This window comes from Crotalus tigris, unplaced genomic scaffold (genome assembly GCF_016545835.1).
Source record: "Crotalus tigris isolate CLP2741 ecotype Arizona unplaced genomic scaffold, ASM1654583v1 scf7180000017969.2108049, whole genome shotgun sequence".
Lineage (NCBI taxonomy): Eukaryota > Metazoa > Chordata > Lepidosauria > Squamata > Viperidae > Crotalus > Crotalus tigris.
In genome coordinates this window covers 859,074-871,213 of record NW_024096751.1, presented here as the reverse complement: position 1 = coordinate 871,213, position 12,140 = coordinate 859,074, and the positions used below count along the sequence as shown (strand labels likewise).

Below are 12,140 nucleotides of genomic sequence, written 5' to 3'. Positions count from 1 at the left end.
AGTTCTATGGAGATGATTTTGGTGAAAGAATAGATGAGGCATTGAGGGAGGAGAAATAGCATAGCAGTCCTAAGAACAGGGAAAGTGTAATAAAGAAGCTCAGAATAATCATGCTTTGATTCTATTTGGTATTAAAGGAGGCAATGGAGAAACGACTAGGTTTTCAAGATTCCATTATTGTACCTCACAGTAATAAAGCCATCCCTAGAATCCTTGCAGTGTTTGTTTCATGACCAGGCCTATCTCAAAAAGCTTACAGAAGTAGACTGTAGATCAGTGTTTCTCAACCTTGACAATTTTAAGGCATGTGGACTTCAAACTCCCAGAATTCCACAGCCAGCAATGCTGGCTGTGGAATTCTGGGAGTTGAAGTTCACATGCCTTAAAATTGTCAAGGCTGAGAAACACTGTTGTAGACTATCGAAATTGTAGATGTTGCTCATGAGACTGATATGATTGTACTTGGCTGTATCTGTGTAATGGTATGTGGGGTTGACCTTGGGAGATAGGAGGAATAGCTGCAGACAGGACAATGGATCTTTAACAGATAGAAGCCATGGTGGCGCAATGGTTAGAATGCAGTTTTGCAGGCGAACTCTGCCCACTGTCAGGAGTTCAATTCTCACCGGCTCAAGGTTGATTCAGCTTTCCATCCTTCCGAGGTTGGTAAAATAAGGACCCAGAATGTTGGGGACCATATGCTCACTCTGTAAACCACTTAGAGAGGGCTGTAAAGTACTATGAAACTATATATAAGTCTAAGTGCTAAGGGTTATATCTTAGCCCAAAGGAGGAGAAAAAGTGTAGAAAGCATTTCAGAAGGGGCTCTCCCTAGTTTTCTGGAGAGTAAAAGGAAAGGAGCAGAGAAATACTTTTAGCCTGGCAAAATTCTATTAATTTAACCTTATAATAAAAATATAATTAATACTCATAATTTTGCTTTTTGTCTGAACTAGTTCAAAGGAGTAGCAAGCCAGTTTGGTGTAGTGATTAAGGCACCAGGTTAGAAACCAGGAGACTGTAAGTTCTAGTCCCACTTTAGGCATGAAAGTCAGCTAGGTGACTGGTCAGTTCCTCTCTTTCAGTCCAAATAACTTCAGGGTTGTTGTTGTGGGTAAATATCTAACTAGCAAACATCTCTCTGCTAACGGAATAAGCATTACTATCAGACCCTTCTATACCCCAAAATTTGCTGTAAAAGGTTGGGGGATCTTCCAACACATATTGTGGAAAAACAGCACAGTGATGTCAAGGAGAGGAAATTAAGTTTGTTGTACTACCAAATCCCTGCCCCTTAACATTAGGCAGTGGCCCATAATATGTTTCCATGTTTCAGTTTAGTACATCTGAAAAGACTGAAATCTTTGTAACATAAGGGAATACTCCGTGCAGATAATGCTATGGAAGCAAGGAAGATTTCACGTGATGAAGGCAAGATGCAATGCAATTCCTTTTTGAGATACACAGTTTATATAGCAAATGAAACAATCCCATGTTATTTCGTCATGACAATGATAGTCTCTAGCTCTGAAGAGGTGAAGAAGATTCTCCCACCTACACAATCAACTGTTGGAGCTGGCCCTTCTAAAGCAAATATTATTGTCCATTGTACAATGCAGCTCAGGTACATCAATATGAACAAATGCATCCCTGAATCAAAATAAAAGGTTAAATGAAGTACATCGACATGTTCTGACATGGCCCACATGCTTCCCAAGCTTTAAGGAAATATTGACACGAAAAGAGATATTGTTTTATTCCAACTGATACTGATAGGTTATCATGTTACAGTTACGTTTTTTTCACACCCTAACTATAAATTACTCATCCTAAACATTTTATGGAGATGTATATCCATTTATTGAATTAATCCTGCTGCTTTTAAATTGTTGCTTAAAGCTCTGCAGTTTTAAGAGATCTTGATATGAAAATGTTTGATAGTCATTCTTTATAGGTAGATTTCATTCACTTTGTATCTTACAATATAAAATATCACCTTTTTTTACAATAAAATATAATTACCTAAGTTTGCACAAAACACCAAGATTTCTCTGATGATTTTCAAGACACCGTCATTGGTTTCATTGAACTTGCTAAACTCAAAACAAACAAACATATACAAATGTATACTGTACGAAACCGGTACAGATAGCATTTTAATACACAGAAAAAATATTTTATTAACAGTTGGTCCATCAGTTAAACCTATGACACGTGTCCTGTCTTTAACATAATAACCGATATATTGGATTTGTGTATACTTCTAAGACAGGTTTTTAATGATAACATGATGAACACGCCATACCGACTGTTTTTTAAATACCTGTTGAGTTTTAAACCATTGTTTACAAACCAAAGTGATGGGTTCATCAGTATTGTCACAGCCCAATACATAAATTCCCATTGCTTATTATCTGCTCCTTCTGAGTAGAAAAGCCAAATATTGAACCATCAGCCAATGTTGGTTCTTCATGTAAGACTACCATTTGCTTTTTCTAGAATGCTTAGATGAGGAGTAGGCAACCTTGGCTTTTTTATGACTTGTGGACTTCAACTCAGGAATTCTGGGAGTTGAAGTCCACGAGTCATAAAAGAGCCAAGGTTGCCTACCTTTGGCTTAGACTGTATGTTCAGTTGAAGCAGAGGTAATTCATATACTCTTTTTCTTCCTATTTTCTGCTCTGGGAATTCAGCAGCCATTGGAAAGAAAATATTTAATGGGCAGTTGTGAGAAGTGATTGGTGTGAGCCAAATATATAACTGCACTGTTTGAGCTTCACAAATAATTTACCTGATGGGTGAGATATTATCTATAGACGATCCTTGACTTACAACCGTACTTGGGGCCTGCCTATTACGGTTGCTGGTTGTGATGGTTATAAAGTGGGCCATCTGATTTTATGACTTTTTTTGCCACAATTGTTAAGCAAGTCACTGTGGTTGCTAAGAGAATCAATTAGTTGTTAAGTGACTCCAGCTTCTTCCACTGACTTTGCTTATCAGAAGCCAACTGAGAAGGTTTATAAATGGTCATCACTTGTCCTGGGATACTGCAACCATTGTATTAACTTTATTACATATCCATTGCCAAACACCTGAATTTTAACCAGTCGTATGGCCATCTGGATGCTACTGTGGTCCTAAGTGTGAGAATTGGCTGTAAGAAACTTTTTCGGTGCCCTTGTATCTCATTACATTCACTGCTAAACGAATGGTTGTGAGTCAAGGGCTGTTGGTGACCACATAAGCAAAAGCTATTTGGATCCCAAAGAGCTTAAAATCATTTTTAAGAATATAAAGGGAGACAAAAATATTTGAGAAATACTGCACTTGTACATTCATTGCAGGCAGTCTTTGACTTACAACTATTTGTTTAGTGACTATTCGAAATTACAAGACCACTGAAAAAAGTGACATATGACTGTATTTCACATTTACGACCATTGTAGCTTCCTTATGGTCACATGATCAAAATCCAGATGTTTGGCAACTGGCATATATTATGATGGTTGCAGTGTTCCGGGATCATGTGATAATCTTTTGCGACATTTTGACAAGCAAAGTCAATGGGAAAGCCAGATTCACTTAACAACCCTGTTATTAACAACTGGAGTGATTCTTTTACCAACTGTGGTAAGAACAGTCATAAAATGGGGCAAAACTCAGTTAACAACTTTCTTGCTTAATAATGGAAATTTTGAGGTCAGTTGTAATTCTAAGTTGAGAACTACCTGTACTATAACCTACACACAACAAAAGTAAATGCTGGCTTTTAAAAAGCTGGAGGAAAAAAATACCTCAGGAGCTTCCTATTTCATCTTGAATTTCACTCTGGATAAAAGGCAGAGATAATAATATTAAACATACCTGCATCCCAAATGCCAACAGAATATGTCTGGCCTCACTTGAAATATCTAAGAATGATGTTTGTGAACCAATACAATAGAATTCTTTATTGGCCAAGTGTGATTGGTCACAGAAGGAACTTGTCCCCGGTGCATAAGCTCTCAGTGTACATACAAGCAACAGATAAATCATGACCATAATCAAAATACAATCATCACAATCATAAGATACAACACTCAGTGATAGTCATAGGATACTAAATAATCAATATAAATCATTAACAGGATACTAAATAAAAGCAATCAACATAAATCATGAGATACAAACCAGAATGTTATAGTCATAAGAAGCTAAGGAAATAGATAATAGGAAAGATGAGAAGATTAATAGTAATACAACCCTACTTGGTGGTTTGACATCCTAGGGCATACGTGTTGTGGGAATTCATTGTTTAGCAGAATGGTGGCATGGGGGAAAAAAACCTCTTTGTTTCTGGTTGTTTCGGTGTGTAATGCCCTATAGCATTGTCTTGAGGGAAGAAGTTGAAACAGTTTATGTCCAGGATATGAGGGCTCTGTAGATATTTTTTCTTTGTGGCTCGTCAGTATAAGGTCCTCAGTGGAAGGCAGCCTGATTGCAGTTATTTTTTCTGCAGCCCTAACTATCCATTGAAGTTTTTTGAATATTTTTGAAATCACCTCTATTTTTAGTATAAGGAGGAAGATATCTTTCAAGAGACCAACGGTAACCAGAAGAAGTGAACAGTTTCTAAGAGGAGGTTAATAATAATAATAATAATAATAATAATAATAATAATAGTACAAGTTGGAAGGGACCTTAGAGGTCATCTAATCCAAACCCCTGCTCAGGCAGGAAACCCTATACCATTTCGGACAAATGGCTGTCCAATCTTAAAAACCTCCAGTGTTGGAGCATTCACCGCTTCTGGAGGCAGGTTGTTCTAGGTTGCTTCTCTCCTTGCTTAGTTTCCCTCCGTTGCTTCTTGTCCTGCCTTCAGGTGCTTTGGAGAATAGCTTGACTCCCTCTTCTTTGTGGCAGCCCCTGAGATATTGGAACACTGCTATTATACCCCCCCCATCCTTCTCTTCATTAAACTAGACATACCCAATTCCAGCAGCCGTTCCATATATGCTTTAGCCTCCAGTCCCTTAATCAGTTTTGTTGCTCTTCTCTGCACTCTTTCTAGAGTCTCAACATCTTTTTTACAGCGCGGTGACCAAAACTGGATGCAGTATTCCAAGCGTGGCCTTACCAAGGCATTGTAAAGTGGTTGTTTTAGTTCTTAATTTTGCCTTTTGAGAGTAATATAAGAAAAGAATTTTTGTCTAGGTGCAAGATACACACACATTTTTCTATCAGCTGTGGCACGTTTAAACTCTCTGCATATTTCATCAAATACTCTGCTTATTTCAGTACTTTAAAAAAGATTTAATCAAAAGCTACAAGTTTAGACTTGTCTGGACTTTACTTTTGTTTGGAGTTGGCAATGCTCTGAATTTGACTATGGTTAATAATTTTAATTGCTTACCTGTTCGAAGCAAGCACACTCATTTTTTTAACTGTTTATGAAAAAGAAGTCCTCTATAAGGAAACTTAAGATGGTTCAAATTCACTGAAGCTGTTTGAGATTATGATAGAAATGGATTAATGTACCCCATCCCTTTATCTTTCATATTATTTTATTTTGAGATCATTTAAAAAAAATCATTTGGAAATTAAATGTTGTCTCCTGTAATTTTGTGAAGTCTGCAACACAATCCCAATTCCTGACCAATCAGAGGGGTCCTTGGCAAGGTGTGTGTGTGTGTGTGTGTGTGTGTGTGTGTGTGTATAGGATGTAATCAAATTGCTTGATCAAATTGATCCTACCTGTGAATTCTTGTGGCAATGTGTATGCTTATCAGTGAACTTTTTCTAATCCAAAGCTTTCTATTGAGATATTATTTGAACTCAACCAAATGCTCAATTAAATAAAAATATATGGTCCTTGATGGTCTCTGAGCCTGGTTGTTGCAGACATTTCATTATTCAACTAGAACTAGATAGCTGATGATGTTTGGTAATGAAATATCTTCAAGAAAACAACCAAACTCAGAAACTACCAAGGACCCCTAACAGTTCAACCCTGAGTCTCAAATATTCTATTTGAATCAAGGTGATTTAGCAAATATGCCCATTTGAAAGCAGGTCTGCATCTGGCATGGAATCTTTCTGAACCATAATTAGTATTTTAGAGAGTTGTAGAAAAAGTTTGAGATATTTAATTTAGAGATGAAGATCTTCATAAAAGGTGTTGGGAGGGGGGCTAAAGTTAACCACAGTGCTTTAAGCAAAGGAAGCTAAAATAATAAGAACTTTTATATGATTTTATCCCAATAACCGAAAAATTCACAAGTTTCTTATGATTTATGGAACTAGGTAAGAATATAGTTTTGAATGTGTGTTTGGAAAATAAGGCATTAATTTCACCTTATGTACCGCCCTTGCTATCTTGATACCAAATAAACAGAACACACAAAAAAATGGAACTTTTTTTTTTATTCAATCAGCTCTATAGCTTCTGAAACTTTGCAGTTTTCTTTATCTTGGAAACCATCCCCCCCCCCCAAAAAAAATCCAGAGAGAGTGGGAAAGAAAAGGAAGTGAAGAACTTAACTCCATAATTAAAACTCTGCTTGCTAAAGAGCTACTGTGCTGTCTTTTTAACATGTTATAGTTGCCTTAGCTGGACTATTTTTAACCACTATGTAATTTCATAATTATTTTGCTAGTTATGTCAATCAGAAAATTCAAAAAGCCCAGCTTATTTATGTCTGTTGATTTCTAATGCTAGCTAATGGAAGACTCACACTTCCAAAGTAGATTTTGAATCAGGTATGGCAATAAGTCTAAAGAGGAAAAAAGATACTGAATCTCTGTCAAGTCGAGCTATTTGGTCATCTTCGTTGTAAGTTATTTACTTAATTGGGATTGGAATTAAATCCTATGAAGATATGACAACCTAAATTCTATTCAGTCTCCATTAGGTTAAGACAATCTTCACTAATCTAGTGTCCTCCAAATACTTGGAACTTCATATCCGAATGTAGCAAAACCCATGCTGGATATGAATTATGAAGACCATAGTCTGAGCATATCTAGAGATACCAATCAAATTTCCAATTAGAAAAGCTACTAGCTGAGTACAGGTAGTCCTCAACTTACAGCCATTCATTTGGTGACCATTTAAAGTTACAAAAGCACTGAAAAAAGTGACTTATGATGGGTTTTCACATGTATGACCATTGCAGCATTCCCACATGCTGCAATTTTGATCATGTGATCAAAATTCAGATCCTTGGCAACTGACTCATATTTATGACAGTTGTGCTGTCCCTGTGATGTGATTATCATCTGTAACCTTCCCAGCTGGCTTCCAACAAGCAAAGTCAATGGGGGAAGCCAGATGCAATTAAAGACTGCATGACTCACTTAATAATTTGAGTGATTCGCTTAACAACTGAGGCAAAAAAATGGGGCAAAATTGGGCTCAATTCTCATTGCAAGTCGAGGACTACCTGTAGCTTAAAATCCATTTCTGCATTCTAAATTGTCCACTTTAATCATACTGGCTCAAATAAACCACTTGGATTGAAATATAGTTCTCATTATCTGTTTTTTACAGCGTTCCAGAAATGTGATTCTTGTAAGTGATGATGACACAAATTTATCTGAAGCAATATTTATTCACAAGGAACTGGGCGGAGCTGAGTGAAGCAAATTTCCTTGTCTAGAAATCTCTGTAAGCCGTATTTATTTTATTTGGTTGGTTCATCCCATCCTTTGTTTCTTATTGTTGTCATTGTTCAAATCCTGCCCATCACTGTATTAAGGGAAATGTGTACCAATTGCAAAATCCAAGTTTTTCCTGATGATTACCTATATATAACTCATCATATGGCTTTGATGTGGTCTACTTGCATTGAGAATAGGTGGCTTTCTGCTTATTTTGGATTGGCTAATCACATTGTGGTTTCTTTACCATTATTTATGATGCCTTGTTGCAATAGACATACTAACAATTCATGGATGTAATTTACAAAGAATGTTAGTTCTCTTGTGAAATACTCCAAGTGCCCATTTTTCCTGTATTATCTTTCTCATTTAAAATAACAAGTTTCCACACTCAAGGGAAGACAACTAAGAATTTGCTCCATAGAATATCTCTAAAAAATAAAGCAACTATTGTTCTTCTACTTATTGAGGTATTATTTATTTATTCACTACATTTTTATATTATGATGTACTCTAAAACAATTACAAATGGTTTATATATAAACAAGATGAGAAGTTCATTAAAATTATACCAGCCACTGAAGAGTTTTTATTGTAATGGGATACAAATTTGAAAAATAATTACTGTGCAACCATCTCAGATGAGATTCAAATCAAAGACAGAATGTTTCAAAAGGATAACATAAACAACCACATTCTATCCTAAACCATCGGGGAACAGAAGGGTTCATATTGGGTTGAACAATTGATGGAATTGGCAGGTTTCAGTTGAAGAAGATGGTTCTGGAGATACCAGGAATTCTCACTATAGTAATGCTATATAGATCAAAACCCCAAAGATCTACTAGTAAAACCTGCAGTGCTTGGACAATTGACATCTTTGTAAGTGACTCTTGTTTGTTGAATCATATTCTGTACTCTTTTTTAATATATATGCCATCTACACCTGCAGCCTTACATTCTTAGAACATTTGTAATTTCCTTTCTATGGTTTTTTTCAGTTCCATTCTTTGATAAATCAGAATCATTCCTATACAAATCTCTAAAATGCTACTTCTAGCATTCCCCCACTTTGTTTCATCCTTGGCCATCTTATTATTTTCGTTTTTATTCCAGTCACTCTGCCAGAGATCCTTATTTAATCCTCTTCACTCACTTCCCAAAGAACTTTTTTTATTTCCATCAAAAATGTTCTGTATTTTTTCTGCCTCTTTTAATTGACTTTCTGCCTTGCTACTTTTGATCATAATCTTTACAAACTGCAGTATTCTTTTTCTACTAGATCATTTTTGCACCAGTCTTTTTCTTATTTGCCTCATCCATAACCTTTTCTACTGCATTATTCCATCAAGCATCTTTTTCATATTTCCCACTAGCTAAACTCTAGATATTTCCTTGACACTCTATGACACAATTCTTCTCATTTTATTTAACGCAGCTTCCACATCCTCTTCTTTATGTCCACTTTCTATTCATTCTGCATGTCCCACATTCAGAAGTTCTTATTACTTTTGTATCTTTCGCTTCATTTCTTGGTGTCTACTCATAAACAGTCAGATACACCATGCTTTTATAAATCCTTTATTCAAAACAAACAAAACAAAAATTCACTTCTTACTATTCCCGTTCACTCTTAGGTTTCAAATGAATCAGTGATATTCAGTGTTGTTGCTGTCTAGGTATTCATCTCATCTCATGTCTTTATCTTTTATCCTGCACTTCATTTACTCTGATGTTGCACAATTATCCACCAAATACATATCTGGTCCTTTTATTATCATCATTCACTGGAATATAATTTGTATTGATCACCAATCTATAGATTCCAACATAAACCTAGATGACAGTTCATATTAATTAATATCTAATTCAACCAGCATCTTTACTTCATCCAATTACTCCATAAAAATCATACCTTCATTTTGAGCTATTTTAAGCTCCTCCTTTCTCTTAGTTTCACAGACATACAATATAAATAACTATTCATTCATTCATTCATTCATCCATCCATCCATCCATCCATCCATCCATCCATCCATTCATTCATTCATTTTCTTTACCATTTATTTCTCTTATAAACCAATCCACAGTTTTCCATATGGCATAGTCCATAGATATATCCAAAACCCATCTACAGAAGAAGTATTTACAGGGAGAGAGAATAAAAATGTTAAGAGGGTGGCCACAGCCGTATGATCAAAGCCCTACCTGTTCTTTATATGTTGATGTATGTAGAAAAATATTTGTGCCTTGATCACCTGATCATGGCCTTCACCTTGATTTTTTAAAATCCCCCCTCTGCAATTGTCCTTGATCAAGGCCTTTGCATAATGCTTTTTGGTCACAGAGAAAATATAATTAGTTACCAGACTTAGTTCTAGCAGTATTAGTTCTGCAGCATTCCCTCTTAATAGCAAGGACAGAGGTGGTCAATTCTGGTCCATTTTGACATTATGCTACAAGTTTTATTCCAAGCATTCTTGTATATCTCTAATCCAGAAACTACCTTGTAACTCCACACAATTGTGCCCACTTCTCTCAACTCAGAGGTATATGCAGTGTAATGACTTGAACTCAGTATCAATATACATGCAAATTTTTAGAGTATTTTCATGATATTTAGAATTTAAAGAATTTAAAGAATATTTATGTTATTCATATTTAATTTAGTATTAAATTTTGTAAGCCACCTGGAGTCCTTTCAATAATAAGATAAATGAAATAAAACAAAACGAATAGGTTTTTTTGTCTTAATAATATCTGTCTCTTGAAAGGCAATTCCCAGTACATCCCATAAAGGCTAAGACTGATTTCATTTGTAGAAAAGCTGTGCCTAAATCACCTAGGAACTTTAGAAAAAAAAACGGGCTCTAAGTTATTACAAGGCTCAAAAGATGACAACAGAAAAATAAATCCTTTTAGGACCCATTGGAACAACTGTCTCATATTATTTCTTAAGAGATCTTATCTAACAGAGAAGTACACACTGGTGAGAGGAATGGCGTAAATATAGCAAAGCTAGGCTGCAAAAATTCAAATGATCACTAGATGGCAGTGAAGAATTGCCAAGGACTCCAAGACTTTATTGCCATCTAGTGGCTATCTGGAGACCTGCAGTCTAAGCATGATTTCCCCAGAAATCTCATTGCTACAACTGGAGCAATTCTATAGCACTGTAGAACAATTTCCCTGAAGCTTCCTTTTTGATTGACACACATCTCTTCAAATTCCTAAGTAGTATGCCTTCGAAAACTGCAGACCATTCAACATAGTTTTTTGTTTGTTTGTATGATTTGATATTTGACTTTCAGATTTTTTACTGGTGGAATCTGAAAAGACCGTAAAGTCAAATTTCCTTAGAAATAATTAATGTACTTTACCCTAGATTGAAGTCCTTTAAAAAAAAGAAAGAAAGCAGAAGATCAACTAAATGAATTCTGGATTTAGAAGGCAAACAAATTAACAGGAATTATTGTGGAGTTCTGTTTATAATCCTTGGTCCTGGGAGCCAGGCAATTGTACCACATTGCTGTTCCACGTTGAGACATTAAAAGGCAGTTTTTGAATTCTAACGGGGGAATGTGAAAAGCAAGGATTTGGAGGCAAGTTGACCAAACAGATTGTGACTCTTCCTATTGAGCTTTTAAACCCCTGGACTAGCAGAGGAGAAATCTTGTAAGAAAAACAAATGAAGGTCCTGTAAGCCAAACCTTCTAAAGAGGTGTACAATTCGCTTCGCCCAAGTAGGTATTTGATCTGCTGTGGCAGGCGGGGAATAGACCTTTCCTTTAGCCCTTGTTTGCTTAAGTGAGGCTTAAAGCTTATGCAAAAATTGGCACCTAAGTATAAAATAGTTTGCTGGGCTGCAAAATCTGGCCTTGTCATGATCAAAGACAGCTTTGCGGAGGTTTAGGGTCTTTGTTTACAATCAAGCTGCCATTGGACCATTGATTACCATTCTGTCAAAAAAAGAAAAACAGACCTAAATGAGCATGGCTGGATCTCGGACAGATGGTGAATGGTGCCACTTCTAGATAGGGACATTAAAGTCCTACCTCCAATAAAAAAAAAAAAAACCACAGGAAGATCTACAAGGGAAGAACTGAGCATGGGCTAGAGAAATTCTAAGGGGTCCATCAGATGTATTCTTTGCTCATTTAAAACCCCATTTCCTCCTTTCATCTCAACAGGAAGGTTCTTGGGAGCAGGGTTCAAAAATCAACATGGCAGTGCCAGCCATGTGATCAAAGTCTACCCTATTGTGACACACATTCAAAGGTGGTACAAAGAGAGAATCAATCTAGAACTAAGGAGAAATTTCCTGACTGTTAGAGCAATTAATCAGTGGAATGACTTTCCTCCAAAAGTTGTGGGTGCTCCAACACTGGAGGTTTTTAAGAAGAGATTTGTCTGAAATGGTATAGAGCAGCGGTTCTCAACCTGTGGGTCGCAACCCCATTTGGGGTCGAATGACCATTTCACGGGGGTCACCAAACAAT

At 36.3% G+C, this 12,140-nt stretch overlaps 1 long non-coding RNA gene across 2 annotated transcripts in view; it reads left to right on the top strand.

The window, feature by feature from the left end:
* Nucleotides 1–12,140, top strand: part of LOC120308946 — a 132,492-nt gene that overhangs the window by 113,556 nt on the left and 6,796 nt on the right. For both annotated transcript variants that reach the window (XR_005556964.1, XR_005556965.1), the window contains one exon: nucleotides 7,532–7,648. This is a non-coding gene — a long non-coding RNA (uncharacterized LOC120308946). The remainder of the gene's footprint in view (nucleotides 1–7,531; nucleotides 7,649–12,140) is intronic.